The sequence below is a fragment of the Leptonotus elevatus genome, chromosome 18 (assembly GCF_054856555.1).
Source record: "Leptonotus elevatus isolate MCC_2025b chromosome 18, RoL_Lele_1.0, whole genome shotgun sequence".
Classification (NCBI taxonomy): Eukaryota; Metazoa; Chordata; class Actinopteri; order Syngnathiformes; family Syngnathidae; genus Leptonotus; species Leptonotus elevatus.
Window position 1 is genome coordinate 12,629,994 of NC_141256.1, and position 23,228 is coordinate 12,653,221.

At 38.4% G+C, this 23,228-nt stretch overlaps 1 long non-coding RNA gene across 1 annotated transcript in view; it reads right to left on the bottom strand.

The window, feature by feature from the left end:
- Positions 1-4,482: 4,482 nt before the first annotated feature.
- Positions 4,483-23,228, bottom strand: part of LOC147158676 (uncharacterized) — a 29,482-nt gene continuing 10,736 nt past the window's right edge. The window contains exon 4 of the long non-coding RNA XR_015090866.1: positions 4,483-5,141. This is a non-coding gene — a long non-coding RNA (uncharacterized LOC147158676). The remainder of the gene's footprint in view (positions 5,142-23,228) is intronic.

Here is a 23,228-nt window from a genome sequence, read left to right on the forward strand (position 1 = left end):
CAGACGCTCTGTCAGGTTGCCGACCCGCTCACTCGACCAATGAAAGGAGTCCAACCCAAGACACGCTTAGGACCGCCCCCTCATTTGAATAACATTTCGACCTGACAGAGCGTTTTCCAGTATGAAATAAATAAATGTGAGAGCAGAGTGTTTGTATTTATTAATTTATATTTAATTATATTTATTCATTTTTGTATTTAATTTTACTTAAATTTATTTAGGGATATATTTAGTTGATTTTATTTCCATTTATATAAATTTTTTGTATTTTATTTTGGAATTATATTTTTTATATCCATTTTATTTTCACCATATTTATTTATTTAGTCATTTATTTATTTTTAATTTGGGCAGTTTTGGCCATCCATATTTTCTAACGTCAACGTTGTCTTGTTCGTGGCCCCCGAGTGGTGTGGTGCCTCGTCTGCACCAAGATGAACACTCAACAGCTTTCTCGTCATCATTGTTGTGCGTGGACATTGCCCGCCCACACAGTCGCCCTTGTACAACAACATCAGATGGCCAAAGGGGTAAACTTAGTGCAAGGATTAGATAATCATGTTTTTTTTCTCATCACTTGTCATAAACAAGGACAAACATGTCGAGTGAATACGCAGTTGTTCTTGTGTTGCAGTCTATCCGGCTGATAATAATTTGTAATAATAACTCCGGCCTTCACCACTTCTTTTGGCGTTGTAGGAGATAGTACAATACATACTTAGCTACATTTCCAGGGCAAGGTTACATCCTTGAAGCCTTTATCTACGTTGTCCTGGTCCATGGAGCTTTTGATCATCATAATCACGTCATTAATGTGTTTTTAGTCAGTGAAAAAGTCGACTGTTGCAAAGTGAGTTCAGCATCTAACCGGTTTTATCGCCAGTCTAATTCTTGTGCCTGTCCGACACAAGAAAACGTGTGAAATACGAAAAGTAGAATAGATTTTGGACTCGCTAAAAACCCGGTCTAACTTGAGGCGCAGGTGGTGTAATGTGATCCGTGGAGGCGTGCGGTGGATGTCATCTTATGACGTTCATAAATACGACAATCCTAGGGCTGTGCAATTAATCGAAATTCAATTACAATTTCAATTATTACACTACAAAATCGGCATAATCGTAAACAAAAAGAAAAGATTATTAATCGTCATTTTGAGTTGTTAAAATGTATATATTTGCACCTTTTTTTATTTTAAAATGACTAATTTAATCTTGTTTAGTCGAAAAGCAACTTTCATAAATATAGTGTTTCAAAGAAATGTATTTGTCTTTACTTTTTAAAAAAAATATTTTTAAACATTTTCTTGTTTTGTACCAAAAAACAAATGATTGCAATTATTTCCAAATTAATCATGATTAATATTTCCCTTTGAATAATTGTAGAAATCAATTCATTGAATTAATTATTATAAAAATATTTAATAGCACCACAACAGTTGCGCGGTAAAACTATTCCAACATGGTAATGATCACAAAAACGCCTCCCAAGATGACAACTGCCTTGCTCGAGAGGCTGAGGGTAAAGGTGTTATATAAGCTGTACAATGAGTACTTTTCATTGTGTCAAAGTGTCATTTCTTCAGTGTTGTTCCATGAAAAGATTTCATCAAATATCTGCAGAAATATGATGAGTGTGCTCACTTATGTGTAATACTGTACATTGACCTTGTGCTGGAGTGCAAAGATAGCAAATGAATGCTCAAATGGTTTTCCACATGGACACACGTCACGTACCAACCGGGTCGGTCCCATGACTCCCTTTGATGAAGCAATCGTCTTCAACAGCGAAATATTTTGCAGCGTTGATTGCTTTGACGCGAGGATGCTGAAGACGGATCAGTGAATGCGATGATGTTTTCATAACGGCGTGAGTTAGAAGTAACACGCGTCACAGCGCGCCCTCATCAAGTGTCGGTTCAAGCACACGAGGATGCTGATTTGGGAGGCGAGCGGCCGGCGCCGAATGCGAAAAGATGCGCTTGATTTGCTACATGAATTAGCCGAATCGTGTGAAAATGGATGAATAATTCACAACTTCAGACAGAAGTGGATAACTTTTGAGTCTTGATTTCGTGGCGCGTCTTGATCACAGAAAACAAGGTGGAAAAGATCACACACTGGTGAAACGCGGGTGATGTTCCAAATGTCAGAATTGGAATAAATATTTTGGGACTTTTAAGTCAAACCAAACTTTGGAATTTGAGCTTCTGTTAAGCATGCATCCATCCATCCATCCATCCATCCATCATGCCACCCATCTATATCCTTCCGTCCATCCCTCCCTCCATCCATCCTGCCATCCATCTGTTTTCATCCATCCATCCATCATGCCACCCCCATCTCCATCCAACCATCCCCTCCCTCCCTCCATCATGCCATCCATCTATATTCATCCATCAACATGGCGCCACATAAAAGTTGAGTTTTGACACATTTATTGTACTATTCTTAAAAATGAGAATCTCAACAAATTTCAAGGTTGTTTTACTATTCGCGGTGAGGCAACTTCTTAGTGATTAGCACACTTGCCTCCCAGTCAGGAGGTCCCGGGTTCGAATTATCCGCTCAGGCCATTTCAAAAATTTGGGATAATAATTTTTTTTTTTTTTAAACAAGGAAATTCCAAGTCAATATGCAGCATTTTTGTTGTTTTTTCCATGTTACTATTTACGCTTTAAAACTTTATTTAATTTTCACATTTGATACTGTACCTGAAATCTTCACTTGTAGTTCATATTTTTTTGGTCTAATTGCTCCCTCTTTACAACAAGCCATGCTAATGCTGAGTAAAACAAAGAAAAAGAAAGCTTTGTTTTGCAAATACAGAGAGATTAAGTCTCGAGACAGTTCTAAATATTCTGTGGATCAAATAGGCTTAGTGAAGGAACGTCTCATGGGAAGCACAAACATTACAAAGAGAAAAAAAATCATTTTCAGCTGAAATATTTATTATATTGTATACACACAATGAGCGGGAAACTATAAATGCGTTTAAATGAGGTATGGCGACGATAGCACTCCATTGGAAACGTGTACAAAAAATTCCCACAGCACACTGATGAGAAATGATCTATGCAGCAGAATATTGTCACGCAAGAATGATCATCCTGCATCAAAACTTTTCCCGCCTTTCTCTCTCTCGAACTTCCTGCCTTCTTATCCACCCATCCCTCCCCCCCGGCTCCCCCTTTAGTTAAGCTCCAGTGCCTATCACATCTGAATTCATTTGCGCCTCAAGAGATGATCACACGTGTTGTTCTCCGACGTGTGTACGAGTGTGTATGTGTGTGTTCATGCATCATCAGCGCTAAATGATTATAAAGCACCGTTATTAAAAACTGCCGTAATTGCCACCCCTTTGGCAAAAACAGTCTGATATGCATTTACCTCGCTCGCTCTCCATGGGAAAACACGCTCAAAAATTGATGGCGACACACACACATCCGCTGGCAAGAGCAAACAGAAGCCTAATGTCGTTCATCACGTCCTTTCTGGCACGCCGTCAATGACAATTATAAACCTTCTAACCCCAAATGTGGGTCTTAATACATCACTTGATCTTTGGGGACACATCGAGCTGTGAAATTTGTCGTTTCAATCAATCAACAAGAGAGCAATTGGCCAAAAAATACTTGTTATGAAATACTCAGATAAGGTGATAAGACCGTCTCATTAGCGTAATTACCCAACAGTAATTGGGTCGGATAAGGGCTAGCCTCATTTGCATGAGACACGATCACCCCTTAAAAGTAGCTAATTTCAACAATGCAAGAAATGGAGCTTGTCAAGTGTGCTGTCATTCTTGATATTTTGAAGGAAGTCACAAGATTGCTGATTGAAACATCTGTTTTACTTTCTTTTTTTTTTAAGCATAAGATAGCCGAAGTTACCAAGATTCGCGTTTGTCAGGACTGTTTCTCAGCTAATATTCTTCAGACCTACAGGGATTGTACTGTAGTCCGTCCAAACCCAAATATTGATTTTAAATTACATCTGACTGGGTGGCTGCGGTTTCTGAGGTTAAAGGTAAATTCAGTTCATATTTATCACCACTCGAGCAGACCCAACTGACTCCTGTGCAGCATTTAGAATTAAATGCGACAAAAGCGAGCCAACTATGAGCCACTGTTTGGACAATCCTCTTGAAACTAGAAGGCATTGAAAAACTAAGCTAAATCTAAGCTAAAATCTCCCCCCCCCCAAGTTGTAGTTAGTTTGTCTTTAAAGAACCCCCCCCCCCCCCCTAATTCAGCAATAGTTGGGTGGAGTAACTCATGTTTCCATAGGAAATAAGGAAATCAGAAATATTCTCTTCTAGTCACAATAATAAACACTTTGTTAGCTATACATGCTAATTTTAAGTGTTAAACAGTAGCAGAGTGAAAGAAGATCAGACAGGTATGTTCAAGATCTTTCTATTTTTTTGTTTTTTCATAAAAAAACAACAACTTCAAACTGACAACATTTAGTGTTATACTATCACTCTATAAAGAAGTCATGCTACCAGTGTAGCACCCGTGGCTAACATCATTTACTGTGCTAAATGCTAGCCTAGTAGTATGCTAACACATCTATTTTGCTTTATGCTTCGTTTGTGATTTTGTCAAGACACTTGTCAGAGGTGGTGGAGGGTTAGTTAAGTGAGGTTAGAATCAAATCTAGCTACTATATTGAGATTATTTAATCAACAAGTGGGCATTTTAGCTCAAGGGCTCCCTCTAGCGTTGTAAAGTGTAATACATTTTCAAGACCCGTGTTGGATACAAATTGGCACGTTTTGTTTCCAGGCTGGTCCGCCAATATTTTCAGTAGATTGTGTGGGGTTGCCACGGCAATAACAGGGGATTGACATTGCTCTGATTACAAGCCAAGGTATAATTTGTGGCGAGAAGTCGGGGATAACGCTAATATTTGACAAATGCGGGTTTGTGAAGCTCTTTGAATCTCTCGTCATAAAGGGTTATACAAATAAACTTGGCTTGACTTGTCTCACGGTTCTGATGGTTCCGGGGGGTCTTGCCATGAATCTCGAGTTTGCTTGTTTTATTCACATTCAGAAAAATGGATGTTAGATTTATTGAAGACTTACTGTCTATAGGTGTTCTTTATTGCTTGAAGCCTGGCGGGTCACCTTTCAGCGTCCTGAGTTTATTAAATGAAGAGGAGAAAAAAAACAAATTAGAAGGAAGGCTCAAACTGCCCTTCTAAAAAGGGGCACGGTATGAACCTGAAAAAAACCTCAGCAAATAAATGTTTTTGGAATATGGGAGGAAGCGGAGGTCACTGGATCAATCAATCAATGGCAACATATGCAGAAATCACAAACCAGAATTAAACGCACTGTATTTGTATATGGAATACACAGAGGTTTACACACTTATGGCAGTTCATCAATGCCCTGAAAATTCAATTCATTATAGTTCTTCATTCTCCTCAATAAGCTTTCAGTTTGCGAGTTAGAGCAAGACGCTCCCCTTTCTTTGCCGCTCACAGGTTTGGACAGGTACTGAGCGAGGCAGCGCTGAGTGAATTGGTTGCTGAGACGGGTCATTAGCTTTTCGCCCTCGCCATCGATCTGCAGCGGGAGAGCCGGGGGAGAGCGAGCGAGCGCCGATCAACGCCGTGGTGCCGTTTCAAATTGAGACGATCGAGGGGAGAATCAAAGAAGGAATGGAGTGGCTCCAACAGGGTTGGCTAGGTTAAATTGATTAAACTGTCCAGAATGCTTTGTTTTAACTTAATGTCACGGGGCCAGTAAGTATGCTGGATAGGGCGGCCATCTTGTGAATGGCATCGTTCAGCGTTTTTCAGCAGGCAGAACAGAGAGAATATTAGATTATTTTAAGGCAACTTTTGGTGATTTATGGCCATCTAGCTAGCAAGTAGCTTTAAAAAGCTCTTTTTTTTCCTGTACTTGTGTATATTACAGTACCTTCATTTGCTGTTATTCTTTATTATCAGAGTGAAGAAAATTGATGAAGAAAGATTCACAACATAGCAATACAATTATTTTAAAAGCAGGTTAAAAGCTGCTCTTTTACCATATCTATGATTAAGTATTTTTAAAATCATGTTTTTGAAAATTTTGTCCCTACACTGTATGTTCGTTTAGTAATTTTTGTAAGATATTTTATTCTTAATTCATTCATTTTAAAAACCCACTATTCATTTTAATGCAAAAAATGTTCTATCACATTGACATACATTTAAAAAAAAATATATATATATATGTAATCGCCAACATGTTTTGCTGCCATTTTTTCTGTAACAGATACCCGAAGGAGATGAACTTCACGACAGATAAAGTACCGGAAGTAAAGTAAAGGAGAAAATAAGCTTTTTGTGAAAAGATAAATTTTCAGTGACTTTGACACTAATATTTTTTTTGTTTAGTGACGCTCTATGAATTAGATTTAATGTGACAAATGCTTTCGTCATCCTTGAAAACGTTATATTTCCTAAGATCCGCCATGTTTTCATGTCATTAGATACACGGGAGCCCATTGAAAAGAGATACAATGCTGTCATCTGCTGGCCATAGTTAGTGGGTGTTTTTGGATTTCACAAACCCCATTTACAAGATGTTGCACTGCCCATTGAAAAAAAACAAAAGAAAACGTAGTTAACGTCAAATAACGTTTTTGGCGGCATTCATCGGGATTTTAGTACACGTCATTAAACGTTTTTGGCGGTAAAAGAGTTCAAGTTAAAAGTTTTTAAGTGTGTCTTATAGTCCACAATATATGGTGGAGGCACAAAATAGGGCCAACGGTTTTAACAGATGATTATACTAATGGACAACTGTCATACTAAGTTTTACCAAAAATAAAAAGTGATTTTATTTCTTAATTGCTAACTTGCCCTTTAAGTGGACCTCTTTAACTTTTAATTGAATACGACTGGTGGAGTCGGTTTCTCTCGCAAAATCCATCAAACCAGCACAGAGGATTATTTCCTTCTCTCTTTGCCCAACTACTGAGCTCAATTAACTCACACTTCGGAGGAAGAAGCAGCCTGAATGTCATTCTAATTAATTCTATAGCAATGTTGAGAAAAGTACTCCGACTGGGTGTTAAGATGAGAGAAGACTGGCCTAATTCACTTAAAATGATTCCGTTTCCAGTTGCGTAGTCTTCTTCTGTTGCGCATGTTTAATTGTCCTCCGCAGTTTCAGCAAGCACTCTCAAAACCTTTGCATGAAGCCTTCGTATGTCTATTTAGGCGCCCATCGACTAAAACACATCAGTCGGCTCCAATCATCCCCACCAACATCTTTCCGATCTTAATGAGCTGTGACATCACTCCCTGGCTGTTCTAACGGCCCGTGACATCACTGCGGCCGCGCTAGCTTGATTAAAATGCTGGCAGCCTTCAGGAAGTCGAAATAAGATCCCAATCCAATCACGGCTCGCCTTAATGGCATTAGGAGCCGCCATTGGCTTGCTGCTCGCGCCGTAACCTGATTAGCGCCAAAGTAGTTTGATGTTAATGAGATTTGCTCTTATTGGTGTCTGATCACATCACATCACTTATGCACGTGCGCTCACATAATTACACACGCATATACGCTTAAGTATAGAGGTGAATGCGCATTTGTCAAATTATATTCAAATGTTACGTCATGATAAAAGACCCCCAATCTGATGGGCAAAAAGGGAACTGAAGGGGAAACAAAAAATAAAAAATAAAAAGACAGTTGCAACAGGTTTAAAATTCAAACCCCAAAGTATTAGATCGTGGGGATTTGGGGGCGGAAGAGTGGAGATGTGTTGCTTTGTAATATTTCTGTGGTCAATCATGTGGAAACGAAGAGACAAAACAAGCAACTCAGCAGAGAGCTCATTTATTCCCACCACACACATCCATGTAGGTCAGGTTTTTCGCTTCTGATCAACACTAAAAAATTCTATCAAATAATCGACTATTCGGATTAAAAAAATCAAGGAAAAAAAAAACATTTCACATATAATAAAGGACCTCTATTTAAATTGTGCATAGCAGCAAACTGTATTTTCTTCTCGAGAAACATTCGCAAGTGAGATTTTGGGTTATAATACAGAGTGACGTCAGATCCGCAGAAGCGATTTTGCCGGCTAAAATGACACATTTGAGTGAGCCTGGTTTGTTAAACTGCCTTTGAAAAGAAGCTTGACGGGACATACCGGCCTATTTGGGGCAATTAGCGGCTAACTGCTTGCTACTAGCCGCTAACGCTGGCAACGGGTGTTGTATACAACAATAGTGGGGTTACGCTAGAAATTCGAAAATGGGCCCAAAATTTGCAAACAAGTTCAAGTTTTTACGCTTAGAGGGGGCGGATTTTGAAGCGTATCGAAAAAAGGAGAATGCAAATTTTGGTTATGGAAACAGGTTTTGCGAATAAACGCTGGCAAGACCGAATACACAAAACAAGTCACAAAACAATGGCGGATGATAAAGCAAGGTGTGATTGGGGTGGGAGACAAACTAAAATATTTTTTGAATTCATTAAAGAAGCAAATTTTAATGCAAAACAGCAAAGAAACGCTACGGTTGATCAAGAATTACAAAAGCAAACTCATACGACGTCATCGCGCGGCACAGTGCTTCCTGGTCTTCTTCTTCTTCTTTTAAATTACTGGTGGATCACATCTCTATGGTGTATAGCGCCACCTACAGCGGCGGGCACAAGTCGCATGTCCGTTTTGCGCATTTTCACAAAATTCGCTTAAAAAATTCGAAACATTTGGATGGAAACCTGACTATTGTTAGCATAATGAATTAGCTTTTTCAGCACTATTTTAGAAATTGAAAATTATTTCAGATTGACATTCATGTGGACAAAAGTTTGTGATGTTAAGTACCCGAGACAGAAAAAACGTCCTCAAGCATCTTTTGAAATTGAGGACTTGCCGGCACAAATTTGAGATGCAAGCATTGTATGGTGGCAGTCAGGGGTGTAACAAAAACAATTTGAATCGGAAAATCTGAATCATATCCAACTGAATCGTTCCACTTTAAAATATGTCAAGATACGTACCGAATCGTCCTTTATTGGAGAGATATATCTTTGAAGGAAATGACACATTTACAGTAAGCTACAGACAAGTTCATTCTTTTTTTGTAAAATGACAAGAAACTCATTACCATATTGAATCAAATCCTAATCCCACCGAATCAAATCATTTCCTAGTGCACCTATTTTGTCAAAACAAAAAAATAGCTGAAACCCAATTTCAGCGGCAAGTAATTGTCGTTCCTCTTCACAAACTTGGTGTGTTGTTATAATTACATGCGCACCGTTTTAATTGTTTGTTTTTCTCCAATTAAATTGTGTTGTAGTCGTTGAATTAACAAGTCATCAGTGTTTTAAAGCCTGAAAATGCAATCATTGGAATGTTGTTGCGAATGATTGTGTGTGAATGAGGCTGCTTGTCTTACCTTAGGGTTGGTGAAATTAATAATTTAAGTACAGTATGAGTCTGGTGCTACAATGCATGGTTCAAATCAATCCGATTTGTGTGCTCCTAACTGGCACAATTCGGGCATATCAAGAAATAAATGTACAAAAGAAGTGGATGTTTTCAGATCAGATACTTGCGAGGGCATTATAGTAGTAAAAACCCATAAAAATCAACAACAATGACTTCAAGGACGGTTCAATTTTACGCTGCAAATATGCAATATTTTTCCCCCCCAAAAAATCTTTACAGTATCCTTTTTATTTGACCATTTATGACTGAAAGTCTGTGAAGAAGGGTATATGTGCAGTTTTATTTTTCATCAGCGGGTGGCAGCAGCATTTCAAAATGGAATATTCTACGTTCGGTAGCTTTAAAGTGGAACGTCAGGATTCGATTCGACTCGATTCGATATGGTACGGCTTAATTTGAGAGCGTGTGATGCAATGACTTTTTTGTTGTCATTTTACCTTGAACTTTCCAGTCCTGTAAATGTGTCATTTCCTTCTGTCCAATAAAAGACGATTTGATCGGTATCTCGATATATTTCAAAGTGAAACGATTCGATTCGGTTTGACTCGATACACTCACATCTTAAAAAAATAAATAAATACATTAAATAAAATAAAGATTTTCCGGCTCAAACCGGTTTTTGTTACACCCCTATTTCCATGACAAACAAGTACATGCGCTCCATAATAAAAATCTGTGATGTAACGGGGGATACGGTAGGTGAGTTTAATATTTGTATTTTGTAATGGGCATAAAAACAGTCCGTAAAAATTATGAAATTGAAATTGAGCACTGGCTGTGTAGTGTAAAAAATCTAGGCCAAGATGTAAAACTTGCTTTGAGGTTCGTTGCTAGCCAAATGTTAGCAGATCTCGTACGAAGGCCCTGATAAACAGCGTTAAGTGTGAGCATGTGCTTGTAGGTGCAGGGTTCCTTTTTCCTCTGAGCTGAAATTCCACCTCTTCTTTTCACTCTTTCTGATCCCCTTATAATTAATCAAGCATGTAATTATAGCAGAGAAAAGAAAGCGAGAGAGGGAATAAAAACTTGTGTGCTGTGGGAGAGGAAAGAGTGGCTTTCTCTTGAAAGGTGATAATAAGGAGCCTTAAAAGTACAAAAGAAAGTGTCAACCCCCACCCCCGCCCCCACATACCCCCCCTTAAGGTCCTGCACTCCCCCTTCCTGCGCTTGCCTAACGAGGGAAGAGAACGACATGTCGAAACAACGCCGTACTTCCTGTGACATCTTTCCTCCTCCTTCCTTCCCTTCCCCCTGAACACACCTGACTACCTTTATAGTTGTTTTCCCCCCTTTAATAAATACACTTCCCCTCCTCGACCCCCTTTTTCTTGCCGATTTTTCACCCAGACTCCATTATCCACAAAATTAATTCCAGCTTGTTATCAAAGCGGTAGCTTTTGATAGGTCTGCTCTCCACCAATTGAAATGTCACTTATTATGCTAATCATACACACGGTTGCTATCAAAAGCCACTATATTGTTCCAGACAAGTTTCATTATCCTCTGCTACGCTCTCATTACACAAAAAAAAAAAGAAGGAGAAAAAAAAGCACACTTGTGCCGAGAGGAGATAACACAGGGCCCAGGAAGAATTGAGCCAAAATGTCGGAAAGTCTTTTTGGTAAAACAAAGATCAGCGCTCACGTCTGGGTTGTAATAAGAATCATGACACATCCAAACCCAGAAGAATGTGACAGCAAACAAAGGATAATAATGGAGGACATCAAGCATTTGGTGAGCTTTGTTTCCAGCATGTGCTGTTTTGTTATTAATAGCAGACACGCTTTGTTTGACACAATGGCGGTGGTGCGTTCTTTTATCACACTCTAAAAACAGTCGGGTCAAAAAGAACCCAATTATAGATCAAAAATGGACAGATCCACATTAAGGGTCAATTTGAGCCAACTTTCTGGGTTGTTTGATACAAAATGACCCCATTTTTGGACCCAATTGAAGGATCTGACCAATATTTATGAGTTGTTTTACACTATAAGACACATTTCTTGACTCAAAGTTGTGTCAATTGACCCAAGTGGAGGATCGGTCCATTTTTGACCCATTGTTGGGTTATTTAAAAAAAAAATTTTTTAGAGTGTATAATCCTGTCATTTAGTTCTGAAAAGTAGGTAGGACAGCATAGTGGTATATTGGTTTGCTCAACTGCCTCAACTATCAGGAGATCTGAGTTTGAGATCTCCTGCTTCCTCGCACACCAACAAAAACATGTTAATAAAGGTAATTTTTTTGGGACTTTTCTTTTTTAAATTAATCCAATTACTTTTAATTAGTTTTTAGAGCATGTTTGTTCATTTTTATTTTTATTTTTTACTTTTAATTGTTTTAGTTTATTTATTATTATTATTATTATTATTACTACTATTATTTTTTTTAAATAAATATCTGGACTGTTTGTTAATTGCAAGATATTTAAAATGAGGGATGTCACTTCTTTCCAGACTAATATCGATCAACTCTTGAGCAGTCACCGATACCGATATCAAGTAATGATACAACTAGTACTTTCAATTCATAAAATTAAACAATGACAATTCAAAGAAAGACCTATATATTCCAATACAGTGTTCCCTCGTTTATCGCTAGGTTTACGTTCCAAAAAATACCCGCAATAAGTGAAATCCGCAAAGGTTTCAGTTTTATTCTAAATGTTTAAGGCTATAAAACCCCTCACCACACACTTTATACACTTGTCGCTGTGAGGAATTTTCATTTTTTCACATTTCTCTCATTTAAAATACTCTCTATGTTAAAAATTCATATTTTTTCTAAAAGAATAGGTATAATACTGCAAAAAAAAGAAAAAGAAAAGCAAACTAGCTCTTAAAATAAATCCGTGAACAGCGACGATGCGAAAAGCGAACCACGTTATAGTGAGGGAACACTGTCTAGCATTTTTCCTTAAAATTGCATGAAATCAATGGCAACTTCAATAGCTCCAGTGTTTTCTGGGTGCCTTTCCTCACATGGTTTCTCTGTGCCCCACCATGTTTTTTTTGGTGTGTGTGTGAGTGTGTTTGAATCACCAGGACACTTCACTCAAACAAATCATCACAGGTCATTGAGGTGTTCCCACATTGCTTCAGCAGACTTTTTTTCCCCCCTGACAGTTAACTTAACTAAAGCGACAAGTGCTGAGTTGCGACCTGGGTGAAGAAATGTGCTCCTTCTGTCGGAGAGCGGCGTAAGACAGCAGGTGACTCGCGTGGGGCTTTTTCAGGCGTTCAGCATCTCACAGCACGCTTGACCAAAGACTTGACAGACCTGCTCAATGCCAGAGAACAAAAGACAACGCTTGCTGTGTGTGTTCTCGGTACCGATTGAAGCTTTCCACCTGTTTTGTGAATAGCATATATGTATATAGTTCGTTCATTAACATTTATATATATATATATATCGAGTGGTGCCTTGAGATGCGAGTCACCTGACCTAAAAGATTTTAAAGATACGGGCTAGACTTTGATAGCTTATATGCAAACATATAATGGGAAACACCGTAGACATGCGAGCTACACAAGCTAACGGGCCTTTAAGCAACTGATATCTGAGCATGTGCAACAACGTATGATGACAGACAAGACAGTACCAACAGGCATATATTCATTGTCCTCTGCAAAGAGCAGCTAACGTTATTGCCGTACTGAGAAGCTGAGGGAGGAGGCGAGTCCAGAATGACCAGCACAATTAGTATTGGTGGAGAGACTGTTTAATTATTTTTAATTCTATTTAATTATTTCTAGGGATGCTCGATACCACTTTTTTTTGAGACAGATACTGATACCGATACCAAGTGCCGATACCATTAGTACTTATGACGCATAACATTTCCCCCCAAAAAACAATGACAGATTTTTTTTTAAATTACATATATATCCCAACTATACCAAATTTCCTTAAAATGGAATGAAATTAATGGCAATTATATTTTTTCAATACTCACCCATCCCTAATTATGTCATTATGAAGGTTTTTAAAAAAACATTAACATTTTGGGAGTCCCCCCCTCCCCCCCATTCGTTTCAAAGGTGAACATTCCCGATACAAGTATTGAGATATCAAATTGAACATTTCAAATAAGAAAGAAGAAATTGGCTATGTACACAGTGCAGTAGTTCTGTACTATATGGCTTATATTGATATGAAGTGAAGTACGATGTATTAGAAGCAAAGTGTTTATGTTAATAATTTTTTCATGAAACCAAATAGTGCAAAAGCACAATTTTATTGGTGAGCTTTGTAAAGCAGAATTTATGCCACTGCTGTTGATATGGATAACATTTTAAAAGATACTTGATTACACAACTGCATAATCTAATGTGTGTGCGTGTGTGTACGCACAGCAGATGGGCAATAAAAGAATCAGTGAATTAATCTTCATCACATCATACTAATTACTGATTAATAACCACCGGACTGCTTCCTCCATCATTTTTTTTTAACACACATAAAAATACACTTGCTTGTATAGCTACCTTTTAACATCTATTCTTGACCTCTAATCATTTCAAATAGTCCCTGTCAGCATGTCGACACATTTGAATACTTGGCTGACTGAATATTTGATTTTTGCATCGTTTGTTAGCAGGCGGGCGTGTCGGAGCGGCGGTTCGCACATCCGTCCTCTGCGACGAGGTTGCATGCTCGGTTCATTGAAGACTTAATTGTCCATAAGTGTGAATTGTAAGTGTGCCATGACTGCTGGCGACCTTGACCAAAGTCAACCGGGATAAGCTTCGCTACAATGAACCCTCGCTATGCCACGGTTCACCTTTCTCACCCCCAGCTATGTTACAGATTTTTGAGCCATCTTTCATTGATGGCAAGTCTGAATTTACAGTAGAGCTGTGTGCTTATTGTTGTGTGCTCCGTTGCTCTTATGTGTCAAGCAGCAGTTATTTGAATGTTTATAAAATCACCTCAATGCTAATTCGTTTATTGCATGCTAGCTTTCGGCGAGCTAACTTACATTCGACGGAATTATATTGCATTAGTTAAAAATGTAGGGTTTTTAAAAATACAATGTTTCCACCACCTTAAAGCCCTTTTCATACTGCACTGCTCAGTGTGAAGGACCCACGCGACAACGCGAAATTAGCGGTGGCCAGCATGCCCAAATTTGGACGCACTGCCTCCCAGGAAGTAAAAAAAAACGAGTCTAGGAAGAGGAGGACACGAGCAGCAGAGAAAAACTAATGGCTCGGCGGTTCACTTGGATCGTTTAATCATGCAGTTACTTGTAAATAAGTCCGCGAGAATAACACTAAGTTACTCCGCCAGCTCTTGTCCATTTGGAGGCGCTTGTCTGATGTCATGCTGCCGTGTGCAGTGTGAAAAGGGCTTTACACCCGTTGCTAGCAGCGTAAATAAGACTTTCTTGCAAAAAAGGGGCAAAATGGCACAGTGTAAATATGCAGAAAGGGAACTAAACTGAATTTAAAAAACAAAAAAAAAACATTGTATCTGCCAGCACTAGTAAAACCACAGGACTCTGATTAATATTGCATTATTGCAAAAGGGCAGCACCATTTTGATAAATATTTGCTGTACGTATGGTTTTATTACAATAAATAAAGAAGGAATTAGCTGCCTTGTGAACCTCTCATTGAATCATAAGCCACATGCTGTTTCACCAAGTCTTAAGAATAGGGATGGGTGAGTACCGATACCAGGTATCGGTATTGGGCTGATACCAGGCCACATTTTGATTGGGACTTTTTTTTTTCCCTCCTGGCCACTGGATTATTTGTTTTATTTTATTCATCAAATTTTTTTAATTCATTTTATTGTGTGCTCTATGCAAAAATATTTTTATCAGCAAATTGAACAACTATAATTGCCATTACTTTCATTCAATTTTATGGAAATTTGCTATAATTGGGATACAAATGTATATATTTTTTAATGATCTGTCATTGTTTTTTTGTGTGTGGAATTTTTTCTTTTAACGGTATCGGCACTTGTTATCAATATCAGTGAGTACTGAAGATTTTAGTATCGATATCGGTCTATAAAAAAGTGGTCTTGAACGTCCCTACTTAAGACAAATGCATAATCACATGTTGCAACCTCTTCTACTAAATTTCCATCATAAATCAACAGCTGTTGGTTACATTTGGTATGCAAAATAACGCACTCTCTTCTGCCTTGGCGGAGGTATTTGCCACTGCAGTTGATCTTTCAATGACAAAAAGAGATTTTAGAGAAAGAGGGCTAAAAATTGAGAGTGACGCAAGAATGCCTGGGGATTGTGCCTATTGTCTTTGTCCACCACAGAGCGCTCATTGTTCCTAATCTAATTAGGCGCAGTGGGGTAGCACTCACACACTGTTATGTTGCCATTTGTAGGACAATCATATTTACGTAAACCTATTACAATTCTCTGTGCAGAAAACGTTAAAAAGCTTTTACCTGAAATGTAATGATTTGTATGATAAACGTTTGATATCCCCACAAACGTCATGTGCTTCCACTTTTAGCATTTAGCTGACATACAACAATAAGAATGCACACACAAAACAAATTTTCATTGTGGTTTTGAATAATTGTCGCATTGTGTGTTGTTTGAATAGCTATAATTAATCTTCTTTATACGCATATTCAACACTGTCTCACCATTATTCATTTCATCACTGTCTGCTGTGCTGTTTTGCTCACACGTGACCATATTTTTGGCAAATCAAAGGAAAAACAAAGAGAAACAAGACCTTAATTGTCCGGCTTCACTTCACAAGAAAATACGCAGGTTTAATTAACATGTTCTTAGTCAGGGTTTGATCCAACAACAGGAAAACATTGAAAACATTAAAAACAATAGGCCATTTGCATGAAAAATGGTAACAGACTTGCAAAAAAAATAAAAAATAAATCAGGTTGAAATCTTTACAAGCCTCCAGATTATTTTGGATTTGCAGTGGTCTGCACTTAAGAAATACACCGAAACCTCATAAAAATGGTCCGGGTTTCATTGTTTTTCCACGAGACCAATTAGTGTTGTCACTGCGCAACTGTTGGGTTTTGTGTGTGCGTGTTATTTTTGTTATGTATTTTTAAAAAAAAGTAGAAGAAAGTAGTTCAACTTTTTAGGTACCTCACTTCCTGAGCATTCAAATAGGGTGTTGACTTATGTCGGCAATGGGAAACGGCTGCTTGAAAATGAGATTTTGGGGCCAAAATGGTTGGGCTTATTATGTCAATATATATTCATGAGTTAAGTCTTAAGATAGTTTTTTTTTGTTTTATTTTGTACCCATACATATTATAATGTAGTCATCTTTGAGTATCATTTAAGTATCTTTAGTACATCAAAATGTGCTCACCCTATGCTAACATATAATATGAAATGCTACAGATGGGCTAATTTAAATTAGCATCAATGCTACCATAACATAACCTTCTCTGATATTTCTTCCTGCTCTTAATGCTGCATTCGAAGATGGTCGGACTTTTCCGAGTTCAAACCAGTAAGTGTGTTCGGGAACGCCCCCTTGAACTCGAAAAATCCCATTTGCGAAATAGGGGGAAAAAAGAACCCCGATTTAGTATAAAACGAGATAGCTTTTGTCATTCATAAATATTCGACATAACTCCACGTAACTTAACGTACGTGACAGTATTTATACGGTGAACTACTGAACTGTATGAAATACTTGTGAAATAAAATAAAAACAACCAATGAAGCAAAATTGCGAAAAAGGCAAGTTTGCTGGAGGTCAAAATTTGTTTTGAGGACCAAAATAAGAACAATTTATCGCTATCGGCCATTTTGATTGTTTACTTTTGCCTCGAACACTTTTCATGTCGGAACAGGGAAAAAACAAAATCTGACTTCCGACCATCCTCTTACTTTCAGTAAATCTGTCCTTTTTTTTGGAAATCACAATATGCTCATCCTATGCTAACATATAATAAGAAATGCTACAGATGGGCTAATTTACGTTAGCATCAATGCTCTTAATTATGCTACATGTCTTTCAGTAGACTTCAGCAAAGTGCTTCCTGGCATGTTGTAGCTCAAAAGGGCACTACACTGACAACACACAACTGCAAATTCGTTTTCAGTCAGTTTACTGTAAAAAAAAAAATAATAATAATAAAAATAACAAAAAATCGTGAAAGTACGATGGAACAGTTTTTAGCATGTCTGCCTCGCTGTCTAAAGAAACTTCCATTTGAAGACTGAATTTGAATTGTCTGTAGGTGTTAGTTATTAGTCAGCTGGCATACGTGCAGTTACTTGTGGCCCTATTGAGGACAAGCAATTTATAAAATGGTGGACGTCAACAATGTGAAATGGTTTCAACGGGAGTTAATGTACAACAACAATAATCAAACAACACTTCTTAATGTGACATATCCGGATTTAGTTGGCGATATAGGCCGCCTCAAACATCTGGAGGGAGCTTATAGTTGACCTCCTGCTATAATAACTTGTAAACAGCCTCATGTTTTTAATCGGTGCACAGTCATTTGTCATGTTGTTGTTTGTCTTAAAGCAACGTGCTCCAAACTGTGTGTGTCTACAGGAAGGGACAGTGTCCATTGGATAGAAGTGGAAACTGTACGCTCATTAGTCAACATAATGGACAGAAACGGAGAGGGAGGAGAGAGAGAACGGGCGGGGGGGGAGGGAGGCCGAGTTGGATGTGGGTGAGTGCCCCCCCCCCACCCCACCCCACCCTCTACACACACACTTGATCATGCAATATTACCTCTTTAATAGATAAAGTCCAAATGTGCTGAGGTGTACTTTTCCTGCCTCTCAACCGGACCATCTATCTCACTAACCGCCGCCGTCCGTGGAAGCTGCTATTTCTACAGGAAATTACCATAGAGCCTTTACTTTGCTATGGAATGAGCACATTAGCCTTATCGGTGTGCGCTGCCATTTCCACTCTGTAGCCTTTTTAATTGTTGGAAGAAAAAAAAACATTTAGTTGAATCAGTGTGATGATTACATCGAATGTCTCCTTTGGGGATGCTGTAAAGAGTTCACTGGGGCATTTGCAACTTCGCTCCTGAACTGTACTGGCACAGTATAGGTTATAATTAGGGCTGATGATTGCAGTGGACATGACATATTTGCGTGTCGAAACCAATGAAAACGCATTATTTGGATGATGTCAACACTTCTGGTTCATACACTCTAAAAACAGTTGGGTCAAAAATGGGCTGATCCAAGGGTAAGGGTTAGGGGTTTAGGGGTTTAGGGGTTTAGGGGTTTAGGGGTTTTGGGGGCTTAGGGGTTTTGGGGCTTAGGGGTTTTGGGGCTAGGGGCTAGGGGCTTTGGGGCTAGGGGCTTTGGGGCTGGGGCTGGGGCTGGGGCTGGGGCTGGGGCTGGGGCTGGGGCTGGGGCTGGGGTGGGGCTGGGGCTGGGGCTGGGGCTAGGGCTAGGGCTAGGGCTAGGGCTAGGGCTAGGGCTAGGGTGAAAGACCCAACTCAAAGTTGGGTCAAATCGACCCAAGTAGAAGATCGGTCCATTTTTGACCTACAGTTGGGTTATGTTAAGTTGTTGGTTAAGTTGATTTGCATATCATGGCGTCCAGTATAACAAATACAAACATGAGATAAACCCCCAATTTTCCCCTATGTTGTTGTAATGTGGGAAAATCAATATTGCAGTACAATATAAAAAGCAATTTTCAAATAATAAGGGGCAGAATAAACAGAACGATTTATTGTGTTTGTTAAAAAATACATGGGAAGAGTAACTTCACAAATTAATAATAAAATCACAATTCAACCCTTGTTACAAATCCGATAAACATTACATATAGCACTAATTTTAAGGCAGTAGTATATTTTTTGTTAAGTCATACTGACTCTTTTAACAAATATGACAGCAAAAATGGGAGAAAATGGCAAAGTTGTAGCCCTCCTGTTGTGTTTAACAATATTCATGGGTCAATGTGACCCGTTCTAATGTTTAATCATAAAAGAAAATGTCACATAACGCAATGTTAGGGTTATGACATAGCATACTCTTGTTTGTCTGTGCATTACTGGACATAGTGCATTTTTAACATTTAAAAAAAGTTGAGTTTTTTTGTTTTGTTTGTTTCTAGATTTTCCAAACAGGTCAATTTGACCCACAACATAACACTTAAACACTTGGAAAAATCTTAAATTGTGATAAAACTAAGGTACTAATATGTGATTTTCACTTCTAAATCACAATTATTTCTGTATATTGACTATCACACTCCCGCTATATGATTTGCACAAGAGTTACAACTGTGATAAAAAAAATAATAATGCACTAAACTGTCCACAGTACTTCATTTTTAAATCCAATTACTTTATGTATAGCATGATAAACCACACACATGCATCCAATATACATTTTCTATAACCTTACCCTTATTAAACTAGTAACGTGAGACCATTTGTGCGACCACAATAATAATTAATAGCCATTCAGTGACAGGAATGCCTGAACACACACAAAAGATCATCCAGGCTGGTGCTAGTGAACGGGATCAGGCTAACAGATGCAGAGAAGCAATATCACTAATGACCGAGCCATAACATACACACACTAATACACATCATCCGGGGCTGTTGTGCGTATGTTTATGAGTACATACGCTGTATGTGTGTCAGATGCGCATGATCTGGCTTTGATGCTATTAAGTTTAATCAACATCTGTCTGTCCACACCACAGCTGCTGCAGCATAGGACGGGGTAGAGTAGACAAGACTAGACTAGAAATGTCATGATGGACCTTCATGGCTTCAGCAGTCTCTTAAAAGTTACAGTGAGACTGTAGAAAGTGTTGCGAGGTTTAACCCTCTCAAAATGAGCACAAATGTGATCAAATCAAATTGTCTAAGACAAATAAGTGAACTTAATTTTTGGCCTTCCCATGGCCTGCAGTGTGAATTTGAATTATTATTATTTTTTAAAGAAAATATATATAAAATAGAGTAAGGATAAGGAGTAATATTTTTGTAAATATAATTAGTCTAAATTTTTAAGTTGAAGTCAACCTTAAACATTTCTTGACAATAATATGATACATGTGACCTCACTAGTCGAAACATAACATTCTGATTAATATTACATTTGTACAATATGAGTTATGAAGCAAAATCCAGCCATTTTTATCCACCTCAGGGGGCGGCCATTTTGCCACTTGCTGTCGACTGAAAATGACATCACAGTTGCTCAGGGCTCAGGCAACGACCAATCACAGCTCACTTGTTTTCTGAAGCTGTGCTGTGATTGTTACCTGAGACCTGAGCAACATTGATATCATATTCAGTCGACAGCAAGTGGCAAAATGGCCGCCCCTGGGATGGATGAAAACAATTTTGCTGCTTAACTCATATTCCACTAATGCAATATTAACCAGAATACCATATTTAGACTAGTGGGGCTGCATAGAGCAATTTATTGTGAATAATAATAATAATATTTGGGGTTGACTTCTCTTTTAAACTCTAAGTTGGAAGTGGGTGCAGAAAATAAACGATATTTTTCCAGCGTTGGAAGTAGTTTGATCAATTTGCAGGACATTTTGTTGAATAGAAAAAAAGAAGAAGACTTTTACAGTTAATTTAATCATGCTTTTTATTTCGTGATGCAAATGGCCGGTGTTCTACAGGTGATATTCCTAAAATGAGACGGAGACGAAGCGTTTCATTTCAAGCCAAACTTATTTTTATTTTCTAATTATCGCAATGCTCTCATTATGATGCCACCAAAATATTGTCATTTTCTTGTTCATATTTGCTTAATCCTGTGAGTTGACCGGCCACAAATTCTTTATTTGCTGTGAGCGCTCAGATTTGAAGGGCATAGCGGTTTGGTCGAGTTGTAATATGGAAATAATGAGAAAGCCAATTCCTAAGAAATGCAAGGTGGCGGGTGCAGGAACCAACAAGTGTTTTGAATTGTATGGCAGGGATGAAGAATCAATTTGAGATTTGTGGGGGGGGGGGGGGCTGATGGTAATGTCTGGCAGTGTCAAGGCGAAGTGGGTTACAGCCAAAGGAGTTATGAATGATGAGGGGGAAGTTGGGGGACAGAAGGCTGGAAATTGCTGGAGCTGTGGACAGGTGCGCTTTGATAAAGCCAAGTCTTGCCAAGGATGGCTTTGCGGGTGAGTTCACTTGACGAATGAGTAAGCACAGGCATGAGGGACGAGTAGGATGTTGATATTTAGAATTGACACATCACCAAAGCGCTTCTACTCATGTACCAGCCAACTTAAGACGCTGGCAACTCAACTAGAAACGCATTTCTGTTTCTGTTTTCATCGATTACTATCCAACAAAATGTACATGGGAATTGCTAGGATTTTAATGATATGGGAGGAATTAAATATAAATTCAAAGTCAAGTTTCCGATATGGAAACAACTAAAAACAAATGACTAAAAATATCACTCACCAGTAAGCTGTTTGGCGTATTCCGACCGTAACCGTATTATGACAGTAACCATGCCGTAAAGTGTCATGGCGTTTGTTATTCTTTGATGAATAACGTTTTTGTTAGCATACTCTACATATTAATCTGGTGATGAATCTTAACTTTGTGTCGCGGTCCTCTACACTAGTATGAATATATTTAGGCTAGCGGTGGTTAGGGTTAGCCTTACATCATTAGCTTTTGGCTAACATCGGATACGGCCGCTAGCTTACTTTACATCGCAATTATCTTTCAAGTATTTTTGCTAGTTTTTAACCTGTTTGGGCCATGTGACCCATGATTTTATTTTTTTTATATATCCGTTATGGAATTAGCGACTTAGCATTCAGTGACAATCTGTGAGTGCTGTTGTACTATCATTTTTGTTTTGGACTCAAAATATTTTGATCGACTCGACCGAGTCCAACTATGTTTTTATAACTGAAAAATAAAATCCTCCTTCAAAAGTAACTTGAAATAAAGTTTTTCAGTCAAACTAGACCAGCATAGACAATGGCCACCCAGTAACCATGGCTGGAACCTTTGTGACTTAAACTTGACTCGGACTCGAAAATGGTGGACTCGACTGCAGCCCTGCAATCTGTTTCTTTATACAAGCACTACACACCACCCTCAACAGCAAGGTTAGCATCGACACACCGGTGCTAGTACAACATGAGAGGCGTCCCAGCTGGTCCACCGTTATTAAAAGACCACTATAGTTGGTAATCTGCAGTCACCATTGGATCAATCTCTCTAAGTCCTTATGAGATTTTAACCCAGCGGCTCTCCACTTTATGGTAATGTAACCTCACTGAACGCGGCTGATGTGAAAATGTGGACCAAGTGTGGAAAAGACGACGTCACATTAGCCTCCTCCTGACCTCGCCGTGCGACATATTGCAAGGATTTACACCATCTGCAGTTTCTCTCAACAGACCATACATTTTTGGGACTTTTTATCCATTGATTAAAAAATATATATATATTATTTTTTAGGACTGTCGCTTATTAGACACTTTTTGGCCATATGATTAGGTACACCTGTTTATGAGCTGTATACTAGGTCTGTCACTTTTAATTATTTTTTAAATCGATAATTCCATCGATTAATCGAATAATGGGATGACATTTTATTTCACATTTAAGTGTATTATAAAACCATTTCCCCCCAATTATAGGTTATTCCTTTAGTAGTTTTTAGTGAAAAAAACAAACAAACATCAATTCAGCAATAAAAATGAGAGGAATTGATGTTGTATCCACTGACCTTTTTCAAACTAATTTAGTAACTGGTTCAGTTTGTTTTCCAAAGTAAAAGTAAATGTCTTAT